The 12421-nt window shown below is 39.0% G+C and overlaps 1 protein-coding gene across 1 annotated transcript in view; it reads left to right on the top strand.

Moving 5' to 3' along the window:
* The window catches only part of LOC138691388 (sperm-tail PG-rich repeat-containing protein 2-like), an 88802-nt gene that overhangs the window by 20591 nt on the left and 55790 nt on the right, over positions 1-12421 (top strand). The window lies entirely within an intron of this gene.

The following is a 12421-nucleotide window of genomic DNA, read 5'->3' as shown; positions in this document are numbered from 1 at the left end:
TATAGCATAGTCCTAGTATGGACAACTAATTTTAAATATTAGTCTACTGTATCTGTGTGTGCAGTTTAATGGGAGGTTTTAACATAATTTTATTAATAATTACCTTTTCCAGCGTCGCAGCTCAGTCGGTAGGGTCTTTTTCTGCTGATCCGATATTGTTTCCGCTTGGATTTATTTATTTATTTATTTATTTATTTATTTATTTATTTATTTATTTATTTATTTATTTATTTGTTTATTTATTTATTATTTTGCTAATAATTGTAACATAAAATATAATATATACAGAAAAACTTTAGCTCGCCCCTGAAAGAGTAGAACTCGTGCTCAGGGGCGGATTCCTTAATTGAAATTAATAATTATACAATACAATTTGTCTTATGTCTACTGTGCAATTATAATATATAAATTTAAATTTACAATTTTTCAATTTTTATAAAATCCATATATAATTTTTTTAAAATTTAATACTAGAACTATTAGATTTGACAAGATTAGGATATTTAAATATAAATTTGTTATATATTCTTGGGCCTAAATTACTACTATGATTAAATACTGTAACAGTGTTGCATTTTGGTTCAAACAGTCTTAAAGAATTCATACCTTTTGTTTCATAACTATGAGAGTACAATTCAAAATTATTTCGATTCTTATGTATGAATTTTATTAATGCAATATAATAAATTTGTCTTACGTTAAGTACATTAAAGTCTAGAAACAAATTTTGAGATGGGAAATCAATAGGTTTATGAAGACATATTTTAATTATTTTCTTCTGTAAAAAATAAAGTGGATTAAAATTGGATTTAAATGAGCTACCCCATCCTATTATTCCATACATAATTACCGATTGAAATAAAGTTAAATATATTGTACGTAATAAACTTATTGACAAGTAATTCCTCAATAAAACAAAATAATATACAATTTTACGTAAATTATTACAAAGGTAATTAATGTGTTGGTTCCATGTTAAATGATTGAATGCCTGCTTGAGCTTTTCCGAAGGTTTTCTTCAACTGTAAGGCGAATGTCCGGTAAACTCATTGCGGATACTCAAACTCTTCTAACCAAATACTATCTCACTATCACTAATTCCATCGTTGCGTTGTTATATAAAAAAAAATTCGTTTCCTTATTAACTGAGAGTTTTGTGGAGAATGTCAAAGAAAACATCAGTATTTATGAAATTTTTCATTAAGATAGATTTTTTCCTTCATGTTCATCCTGATAGTTTAGTGTAGCGGATCCCAAACGTGGGTCGTGATCCCGGGGGTTCGTGTAGGCTTACAGAGTGGAGGAGAGGCCGTGAGATATTTTGTAAAATAAAACAAAATACGCCTTATTGACATATATTTATTTTGTGCGAGATCGTGCTTTTTTGCTTGGTTTCCGCACAAAACCAATCCGCGGAAAGTCTAAAATTCCACATTCAGTATTCCCAACCTAACACACATAACAATTTCCCTCTTCTTACCGCTTAAGTGATATATTGATTTTACTGCTTTAGGCTTTTAACATATTATTTTTAGAGACGTTCAATATAGTAATAATTATAAATTGGAAACTTAGCACTGCAATTTCGCCTAAATTGCACTGTTAATTATTGTTTTTAAATATTTGCAAAAATTAAGTAAACTCTACAACTCCGCTAAAGTTACTGCATTCGCGATGCAAGTAACATTAAGGAAGCCGTGAAAAAATCAGCAAGATTCCAGACTCATCATAGACTGGGGGGAAAAAAAGACAGACGTATATCACGGCCTGCTGGAGTATAGTAAACACAGAAAACATTTTAAAGCAACAATGTTGAAGATAGATATTTTTGTTTTGCAAATTTGCCGTCATTGAACAGAAACCAAGATGGAGATTTCAATGCAACTAATTAGAAATTCCTCTTTCAGGTATGTAATAAACGATCTTCGCACAAAATAATGTACGATACACGAGCGGTATGTTTTCTTTCAATTCTCGGAAATTAAAAAAGCTCAACTACGTTTCGCTTTTTCAAACTTTTCCTCGAACATGAAATCTTCAACATACCGCTCTTGTAACGATAAATATACAGGGTAAGTAACGTTGAACATAGAAATAATGTGTTTATTATGAAAAGTGCCTTCTTAAATCTAAACTCTATATTTGATACACACAAATGTGAATTCTTGTGTAAAATACGGAAGAAATTCTTATGTTACTTAAAGTTCAACTTAATGTTTGAATTACTATTGTAGCTGATGAGCATTATATGCTATATCACATTTAATCTGTTCACTTGTTATTAGATAACACATGCATGAAAGATTAACGTTTCAGTTCATAACTAAGAATCACTGCAGTAAATCGCGAGAGGTAATTATTTCATTTGCTCAAGTATTGTAACCATAGCAACCGCCTCTTTAACCTACTTTTCTGTCGTGTAGTATTAATCCAGTTCAATACAGAATGGGGAATTTGAAAGGTGATTTGTAATAGGATTTGTAAATGCATCAGCCTCGAAAAATATTAAATCAACAACATCAATAGATTTAGCACTGGCTCAGACTTTTTGAAGGACTGTTGGAATGTCTGTCACAAAGACATGGATCCCCTTCCGTAAATGTTAAGGTTGAAAAATACAATAACAGTTTTCAGTTAATCGTTGTCTTCATGATATACAGGCTGAAAGGGAACCGATGCACCAGAATTTAAGAGGTGAGTCTACATGTTAAATGTAACAAACTTTTAATACACTTTTCCTTCGATGAAACACCGTTAAGCAGGAGATAAATGGTCTTTCCTCAATGTTTCAAGCGCTCTATTATTGAATTAGCCAGAGAGAAATGACTGAGTGCTATAGATAGATAGATAGATAGATAGATAGATAGATAGATAGATAGATAGATAGATAGATAGATAGATAGATAGATAGATAGATAGATAGATAGATAGATAGATAGATAGATAGATAGATAGATAGATAGATAGATAGATAGAGCCACCGGCGTGGCTCAGTCGGTTATGGCGCTTGCCTGCCGGTCTGAAGTTGCGTTCAGCGCGGGTTCGATCCCCGCTTGGGCTGATTACCTGGTTGGGTTTTTTCCGAGGTTTTCCCCAACCGTAATGTGAATGCAAGGTAATCTATGGCGAATCCTCGGTCTCATCTCGCCAAATATCATCTCGCTATCACCAATCTCATCGACGCTAAATAACCTAGTAGTTGATACAGCGTCGTTAAGTAACCAAATAAAAAAAATAGATAGATAGGTAGGTAGGTAGGTAGGTAGATAATTTTGCAAAAACATGTGGAACATGTATGGCATCGTCATATACAATTTAAAATACATGATATCATACAATGGATATAAATTAAGATACATGAATATTAAAAAACTCATCGACATCATACAATGGATTTGTCAATAATATAGTCCTAATTCGTTTCCTAAAAACTTGGAATGGAAGATTCCTTATATCAACAGGTAGACTATTAAATAATTTAAAAGCAAAGAATAGAAAACTATTTTGAGTAATACTGTATTTACATTTGTCAATATATAAATTTGTATTATTTCTTGTAGAATATTTATGAACAGAAGTACATGCTATGTAATTATTAATGTTATTCCGAATGTAAAGAAGACAGGCCAATACATACATAGACGGCAATGTCAAGATTTGTGACCTTATAAAAAGAGGTTTACAATGAGTCGTATTTGGTACTCCATAAATTAATCTTAAAACTTTCTTTTTTAATATGAAAAGAGCTTGAGCAGAAGTATGGTGACCCCAAAGAATAATACCATAATTTATATGACTTTGTATATGGCTATGAAATATTGTAAACAATATCTTATTAGGTAAATTATTCCTTAAAAACCTTAACATATATAGGCCTTTACTTAATTTCTTAGCAACATAGTCAACATGAGTTTTCCATCCCATTCTAGGCTCAAGAAAGATGCCCAGAAACCTAACAGGAGTATTACTAACAGTAGTAAGACGATTAATACCAAAGTTTAATTTAACAGTTTTGTTAGAATTAATCATAAGGTTATTCGCACTACACCAATCAACAACCCTACTTGATATATCAGCAAGTTCCATAGCAGAGGGGTAAAAAATAATCTGAACAATGTCTTCAATTTTTTTGTAGGCCTATATCAAATCGTTTAGCCATGAATTTGAATTGAATAATTGCGAAAATCGTTGAAATAAATCTTGCAACGCAGCGTACTGTCGCGCGTCACCGACTGAGTACACCAGAGAGAGAAAGGAAGGTAAGAAGTGCAGGCCACCCTTGGTACAGTTATTGCAGTAGAGCTATGATGTTGCCAAATACTTCATAGAAACATAACGATTTCGTTTAAAACGGTGAATGTTAGAGAAAAAACTTATTTAGATTTTTGAAATATCTCCTCTTTACCTATTACCAGTTTCATTTTGGTGCAAGGAGTTATCACTCATTCTGTATCATGTTTTCACACTCGGTACTGCATGCGTAGATCTCGAGAATGGACAATGTCATAACAGAAGTTTAATAGCTGTAGACAAATCCAAGAATCGGTTAGCACAAATAAAACGTACAGGGACTGCAACTTGACGACCAACGGTAATCTGAATGCACTAACTCAGTGGTTCCCAACCTTTTTTTGACTGACGACACACTTTACTGAACGCCCACGATATCGCGACACACTTACTTGTTTTTATTAAAAATGACGATATAATAATAACCAGTAGTTTTCTTCTGGAGAAAAAGGTGGTGGAACTCTATGTAGAATATGTTATAGCGAACGGGGAAATTATTACTGTTTACTGCGCGGGAATTTTGTTGTTTTTAACCTCCATTTCGTCCTACTAAGACTTTCGAGGTCTAAGCGGAATTCAAAGAAAAATAATATTAAAAACATAGTTATTCACACATATTTCGGTTCCAAGACAAAAAATGTAACAAAAGGGTGCTGGAATGCCGTTCCAGAGCAATCAGTCAGAAAAGAGCACTAATTAACACGCAGTCGAAAATACTTAAAAAAAAAACAAGCATCAACTTGAGTGGCAAAGGTATGTGTGAAAAATCTCAACCTGTCTATTCTGGATGTCCGATAAAAGATTTCTATTATCGTTGTTGGAAACTTGCCTATTTAAATTAATGTCAAGTCTGCGACGGGTTTTACCTGGTGGCTCACGTTGTTGTTGTTTATCTTCCTCTCTGTCGCGTCGCCGGCAGAGGTGAAGTTGACTAGCTCAGTCACACGTCGGTGGGTGATGGAGGATCTTGTCCCCCGGTAGAGGAGATCTCTTCTCAGGGACCTTGTGGTTTTGTGGGCGTAGGATGTAATGTGATGTTGGTAATTCCCACGAAAAGAAACCAAGGGGTAAAGTTCCACTATGTGTATTTATTCGGCTCACTTCCCTTGCTTGAGTCCAAGCGACGGAATACTGGCTGTTGTCATTCCGTGTGTTTTCGGCGTCTCGTCTAACGCCAGTTTAAAATCGCTGCCGTCAGCTTATTGAGTAAATCACAAAGCTAAAAGGTGCGAAATCTACACTTTATCACTTCGTTCGGCTGGGAAACGGAGAATGATAAGATATACACGATCGGAACAAGTGCCGGAAATATTATTAATACTCACGCGATCGACTCACAGGCCGTAAATTATATAAGTGAGTAGCACGCCACTGGCCGGCAGTCTTCTAACCAAACACACGATCGGCTCACTAGCCGGTGATATTCTGAGAAAATACACGCTCGGCTCACAGGCCGGTAATCGTCTGCGAAAATACACACTCGGCTCACAGGCCGGCAATCGTCTGCGAAAATACACACTCGGCTCACAGGCCGGCAATCGTCTGGGTAAATACACACTCGGCTCACGTCCTTTTAAATGCTCACTAAGGTGACGCGCTCACCAGACGCTACTATTGTTTGCCAGATACAAACAACGCTACCAACGCGTTCCTAGACAGGAAAAACCCCTTTATGCTATACTAAAGTTCAGTAACCTACCTCGCGTCTACTGGTTTTAAATGCGTTAGGCGCCTGTCAGACTGAGTGAATAAAGAACCTATTACGCGGTTCGCTGATCCCTGTAGCGTAGGTTAAACAGACATCTCAAAGAAATATAGAAATATCAAAATGAAACTATACTATAACTTATATAGAAGAAAAAATATCTTACTATTGCCGGACCACCCGACTACAGCTTCAAATGCCCCTTTCTCAACAATGGAAATTCCCTTAAAGAATTTTCATTGTTGGGAAATCTCGCCTTCGACAATGCCATTCTACCGTTATTCCTATCGCGATCAGCCAGGATACACGCCATCTTGCTCAGCTATACAAATTCTAAAATAAACATGACATATATGTTTTTAAACAATCTCTCTGTGCACACAGTCATCATTCAAGTATACATGTTAATCATCCCTCACACTATTTACATACGATATTTACAAAATTCATAAGATTCTTATTTACAGTTTCACACATTATTCCATCACGCATCCGCCTTGCGTACGCAGTTATACTGCGCCGCACTGTACATTGGTATCCTGCCTTTACACAATAGAGTCTAGATCACCATTCCAACTTACATATCTATATTTACATTGTCTTGCCTGAATGGTCTTAGCAGTTGTTTATGGTATCTACCTAAAGCCTTGTTTTTGTTTAGGTCCTTCAACTCGTAGGTATGGTCTCCAAATTTATTTGCTATAGAGAATGGTCCCTTATACAATAGCTCCATCCTCGAGTACCGGCCTCTTAAAGCCGATGATAACTTTATGTCTCTTAACAACACTTGATCTCCAACCTTCGGTTCCCATCGGTGTCTATACCTCTTTACTTTTGACCTTCTCTTTTCTGCCTTTTTCTCTATCCTATCCAAAGCCAATCTACACAGTTGTTCCTCGTTCATCGAATCACCCTCCTGTATAGCCTCCGGGAGCTTTCCGATCATTGGATCCGGGTCTATCCCTAACATTAGTTTTATGGGAGCGATCCCGGTAGTAGGGTTCACCGAATGGTTCATCACCTTCTCAATTACTGTACATTGTTTAAACCAGTCTTTGTGGTTCCTATGACATAAGATTCTAAAATACAATGATATGTCCCTGAGGGCTCTCTCGCATGGGTTTCCGCTTGGAAAATAGGCGGAGCAGTTATACATTTTGATACCTGCGCTTCTTAGTCTGTCAGTAAACAACCTAGATTTATGTACAGAAACGTTATCACACAACAATGCCTTCACTGGACCATACTTCGGTACATAATCATTAAGTATTTTATCTGCACAAATTTTACTTGATAATGATCGCACAGGGTAGATTTTTACAAATTTAGTGAACACATCATATGTTACAAAAATGTATTTATGTCCAAATGCAGACATCGGCATAGGACCATGTTCGTCTACAGCTACAAGCTCGTTTTTGCCTCCCCTGACAATAACTTGTGGTACAGTGTCGAATTTTACATTCATAGGTTTTGCCTTCTGACAAATTACACAACAAGAGACAACTTTCCTAACTTTCCTTGCCAGCTGTTTGATATACACTGATTCAGCCAGGGTTAGCGAAACTCTCTCGCTCCCTGAGTGACTCATAGATACGTGAAAATCACGAATTAGTTCTTCTTCCATGCTAGTAGGAATGTACACCTTCCATTTCTGGACGTCTCTCCCGTGTAGCTTATACAACACTCCAGAATGCATACCGATTGACTCACCTTGAGCCTGTGAGATCTCTTTAGCCGTGTTCTTCATATTTCTTATCGCGGGGTCCTCATCTTGCAAATCTGCCATCCTACGAAATCTACCCGCGAGTGAACTATTCCCGGTGGAATGAATTTTCATGACCGCGATCTCATATTTAGGGGCGGTAATAGTTTCCGGCAACCCCGATTTTGAATTCAAACGGGACAGACAATCTCCGAAGATATTCTCTGATCCCGGAATATGCTTTATAGTTACATCATAGGCGAGAATTTCATGTACGTACCTAGATATCCTAGAGTTGGTCAGTTTGCACCGGTTTAGGAAGCCTAAACTCACGTGATCCGTGTACACTACAATCTGACGATTGAAAACGTATTGCCGAAACTTCTGTAGTGCGAAGTACACTGCAGAAATTTCCAACTCCGTAATTGACGCGTTACTTTCCGTTCGCGACAAACCTCTCGAGGCCGTGGCAATCACGTGTCGCTCGTTGTCTTCGCTAGTTTGACACAGTACTGCGCCATAACCATACGAAGATGCATCAGTGTATATCTGGTAAGGTAGGCGGTCGTTAGGCCTTTCCAGCAGAATAGAGTCAGCGAACAATAGTTTCGACCGATCGAAAGCCTCTTGTTCCGCTGCTCCCCATCTAAATGGTGTATCTTTCTTTAGGAGTTCCCTCAGTGGATGCACGTGTCGCGCGAAATTGACCAGGAACCTATTTTGGTATTGGAGGATACCCAGATATCTCCGAACCTGCTTCCTGTTCTTAGGAGGTGGGATCTTCATAATGCTCTCCACTCTCTCTCGGTTCGGCCTAACTCCTTCCGTTGAAATCACATAACCCAAGAATTCGGTCTCAATTTTGAAAAACGCAGTCTTCCCTAATTTCACTGTCATGCCAGCTTCCCTGAGTTTACTTAATACAAAATCAATGTCTCGAATGTGTCTCTGTATATTGTTCCCATATATCAAAAAGTCGTCCACATACTGCGCTAAAAACTCTTTTGTGGAATCCATGAAAATCCTATCGAGTGCTCTTAATAACGCCGATCCTGAACTTGCAATGCCAAAAGGGCAGCGCGTGTATTGATATACGCGTCCGTTGTGCAAAAACGCGGTATATTTCCTAGATTCCTCGTCTAAAGGGATCTGCCAAAATGAGCTCGTTAAATCTAAGCTCGTGAACACGGAACAATCACTCATCCTACTTAAAAGGGTATCTATGGGTTCCGTGCGGAAGTTGTCTCGGACTGAAAAGGAATTTACATGTCGGGCATCGATCGTGACCCGCAGGCTACCATTCTGCTTCCTTACCCAACACAAGGCGTTTACATACGGAGAATCTGACACCTCAATTATTCCGTCCCTCAACATGTTGTTGATGACCTCGTCTGCCTGCTCTCGTATCGAAAGTGGAATGGGCCTACACTTATGCCGAAATATCTCTAACCCCTCTACATTAATTTTATGAGTGTACACATTACACAGCCCCGGCGTATCAGAAAATACATCTAAATTTTTCACTACCACGTCCATTAACTGTCTTCTCTCTTTCTCACTAATCCCGTACGCTTCACTGACTTTCCTATTTACTGCCTCGAACGTACCCTCGTCAATCCTATTGTTCACGGCGGCTATTCCTTCAACACAGTGTCGCGACCCTACCGCGTTAACAACGTCACTTTCGTACAAGTGACTATTACGTAATGGCTGCACCCGGGCTAATTCTACAATGCACAAATCACAATTCCCGCAGTCTACATTACATGTTCCCTTCTTACGGTCCTCATTTTCCCACGGATTGATCTCGATTACTGCATTCTTGCAAATTCGGATATGTTCTACAAAGAATAATTCCTCCTGCAGCTCTCTTTCTCCTTTTGATCTCTCATCTCCTTCTGTCAATGCGCCCCCCGTGCTAAACGGTACGTGTCCTATGTTTCCCTCTTGGGTGATCACGCCTAAATTATTTCCTCCGAAATCTAATAACGCCTGCCATTCGTAGAAACTCTCTACGCCAATTATAACATCCATGGTTAATTTTTGCACAACTAGGAAAATTGCCTGTAGTCTTAGATCGCCACATTCGATCTCGAAGAGCACCTGGAATCTAACTTTCTCCCGCTTCTTCCCTAACGCGCCAGCGCAGTACAGTGAACAAATCGGAAGTACCTGCAATTTTACTCCTGAATCTTTAATTTTCTGAAAAAATTCCATGCTGCACACATTGTTGGTTGACCCAGAATCTAATAGCACACAACAATTAACACCAAAAATCTTTACATCTATACAGGGTAATGTGTATATGCCCTTATTATCCGTTTCTCGGCATGTGATTTCACTCGGTCGGTTTATGTTGATCGCGTTTGCGGACCCTTCAGATAGTGTTCTATGACACTCGGCTACAGAAATCTCCGAGTCCTTAAGACTTCTGCATCCTAGTTTCCCGAAGCGGACCCATTTCCACACTCATCTCTCATTTCGTTCCTCCTTGCTGTAGGATCTCTACCCGGGCTTGCCGGCCTGTCACACTCGTCGCTACACGTGGCTGGCATTCTATTGTTTCCCTGCTGCGCCGCCACCATCAATGCATTTCTGCGGTCTCTTTCCTGTTCCTGCCTCCTCCAGTTTCTCCTGTTATTCCAGCCCCTACCAAAATTAGGCTGCCAGGATCCTTGCCTATATCTCCTATTTCTAAACCAGTGGGGTGGTTTGCTGTCCCTAGGGTGCATATCTGCCTCTCTATCCGGATACCATCTTATGTGATTGATTCTGCGGACTGGTCCGCCCCCATTATTTCTCATCCTATTTACATTACCTCCGTTACCGCGGTCAGCACCAGGATTATTGCGGTTGTACATATTTCTGACAGGTTGAATATCCCTCCTATTTCGGTTTGGGCTGACAATACCACTTTGACCCCGACTATTATTATTATTATTATTATTATTATTATTATTATTATTATTATTATACCCATAGCCTGGTTGTCTGTCAGCTGCCCAATTATTTACATTCATGTTCCCTCGAGGTGGTGAGAGGGCGCCATGTGCCCCTCTCTCCGCCTTCGAGTGGCTGGAATAACCCTGTATACTCTTCTCTGCACAATTAGTTGCGTCATAACTTTCGCCTCCATTGTGTGTCATATCAGAACTGTCTAGCGCGGTCAGGAGGTCAATTGTCTCCCCAAAATCTCGTGGTCCCGCGATAATTAAATTATACCTAATATTTTCCGGGTAATGGGATATGATAGTTTGTATCAACTCAGAATCTGGCATTGGTGGATTTAGACTCTTTCCCTTTTTGACAAGCTCCATAAAGTAATCAATCATCGATATGCCTTTCTTAGCATCAAACCTACTATCATTGATTTCTTTTCTGATTTTCTGCTGTTGCCTCTGCCCCCAATACCGGTCAGAGAACTTTGTTTTGAATTCTCCATAACTAACTTGTGCGTCTAAAGCTACGAGAACCCAATTAAGTGGCCGTCCTCTCAGACTTTTTCTCACGACGGTCATTTTTAGTTCCTCTGGTACCCCTTTCACGTGAAAATACGTTTCCAATTCGCGGATATAACAGTGAGGGTTTGAGAATTCCACCTCATCAAATACGGGATAACCGATTTCATTAATGATATGCGTGGGATACTGTGGGCGACCTAAAGATGACCTCTCGTTTACAATATTTAAATTACATTGTTCCTGATTTCGTGGGTCTTGGTTCTCTCCTACCACATGATTACTTATATTACTGCCTCCTACTATATTTCCTAATCCCATACTATTGCTCCCGCTAGGCGTTCCGCTCACGCTCGGTTCGCTAATTGAATTATCGACAGTGACTCCATGGATCCTATCTTGCATCGAATTCCATCTTGATTCTAAACTCTCTAAGCGTTCTCTCTCTTCCTTTCCTTGGTCTCTCACTACTCGCCTAATCGCCTCCATCTCTCGATCCACCCCTTGTAACCTCTCATCTACCGTTCCTTCTATGGCCGATCTCGTCTTTTCGTTCTCAGCAATTGTGCTGTTCCTCACCTTCTCCTCTAGTTCCCTCATGTTCTCTGCCATCTTATCTACTACGACGCCTAGTTGACTTTCTATTTCCGTATTATTGTCTGCTATCTTTCCCTCCAAGTTTTCTATTCGACTCTCTATCAGCTGGTTTACCTGTTCCCTAATCTCTCTGGAATTTTCTCCCATCCTACTCTCCATTTCTGATAGTTTGCTGTCCATCTGCCTCATCAGTTGTTCAGTCTTTTGGCCTATCCTCTCATCTATTTGCTTTATTTGTTCTGAAATTTGCTTCGCTTGCTCAGTACTTTGACCTAATCTTTCATCCATCTGTCTCAAACTCTGTTTCAATTGCTCTGAATTATCCTGTTTCATTTGTTCAAAATTTTGCTTAAATTGTTCTGACATTTGCTTCGCGTGCTCAGTACTTTGGCCTAACCTCTCATCCATTTTTTTCATTTGTTCTGTAATATGTTTCATTAAAATTCCTAGCTGTCCTAGCATCGTCCCTTCTTCTCCCTTTTCCTTCTCGCTACATTGCTGGGTTTCTTCGCTATTTCCTATGATCTCGTCGTCCCCCGTACTGTTCTCCAATTCTAATCTTCCCTCCATTTCGCTGTCTCCTACGTTCTCCATCCCTCTATTCTCTCTACTTATTATTTTCCTCTCACTCTCCGTCCCTTCGGTCTCAATTCTCCTATTCCTTAA

Source organism: Periplaneta americana, chromosome 16 (genome assembly GCF_040183065.1).
Source record: "Periplaneta americana isolate PAMFEO1 chromosome 16, P.americana_PAMFEO1_priV1, whole genome shotgun sequence".
NCBI lineage: Eukaryota > Metazoa > Arthropoda > Insecta > Blattodea > Blattidae > Periplaneta > Periplaneta americana.
The sequence above is the reverse complement of the archived record's forward strand: the minus strand, read 5'-3'. Positions and strand labels throughout refer to the sequence as shown.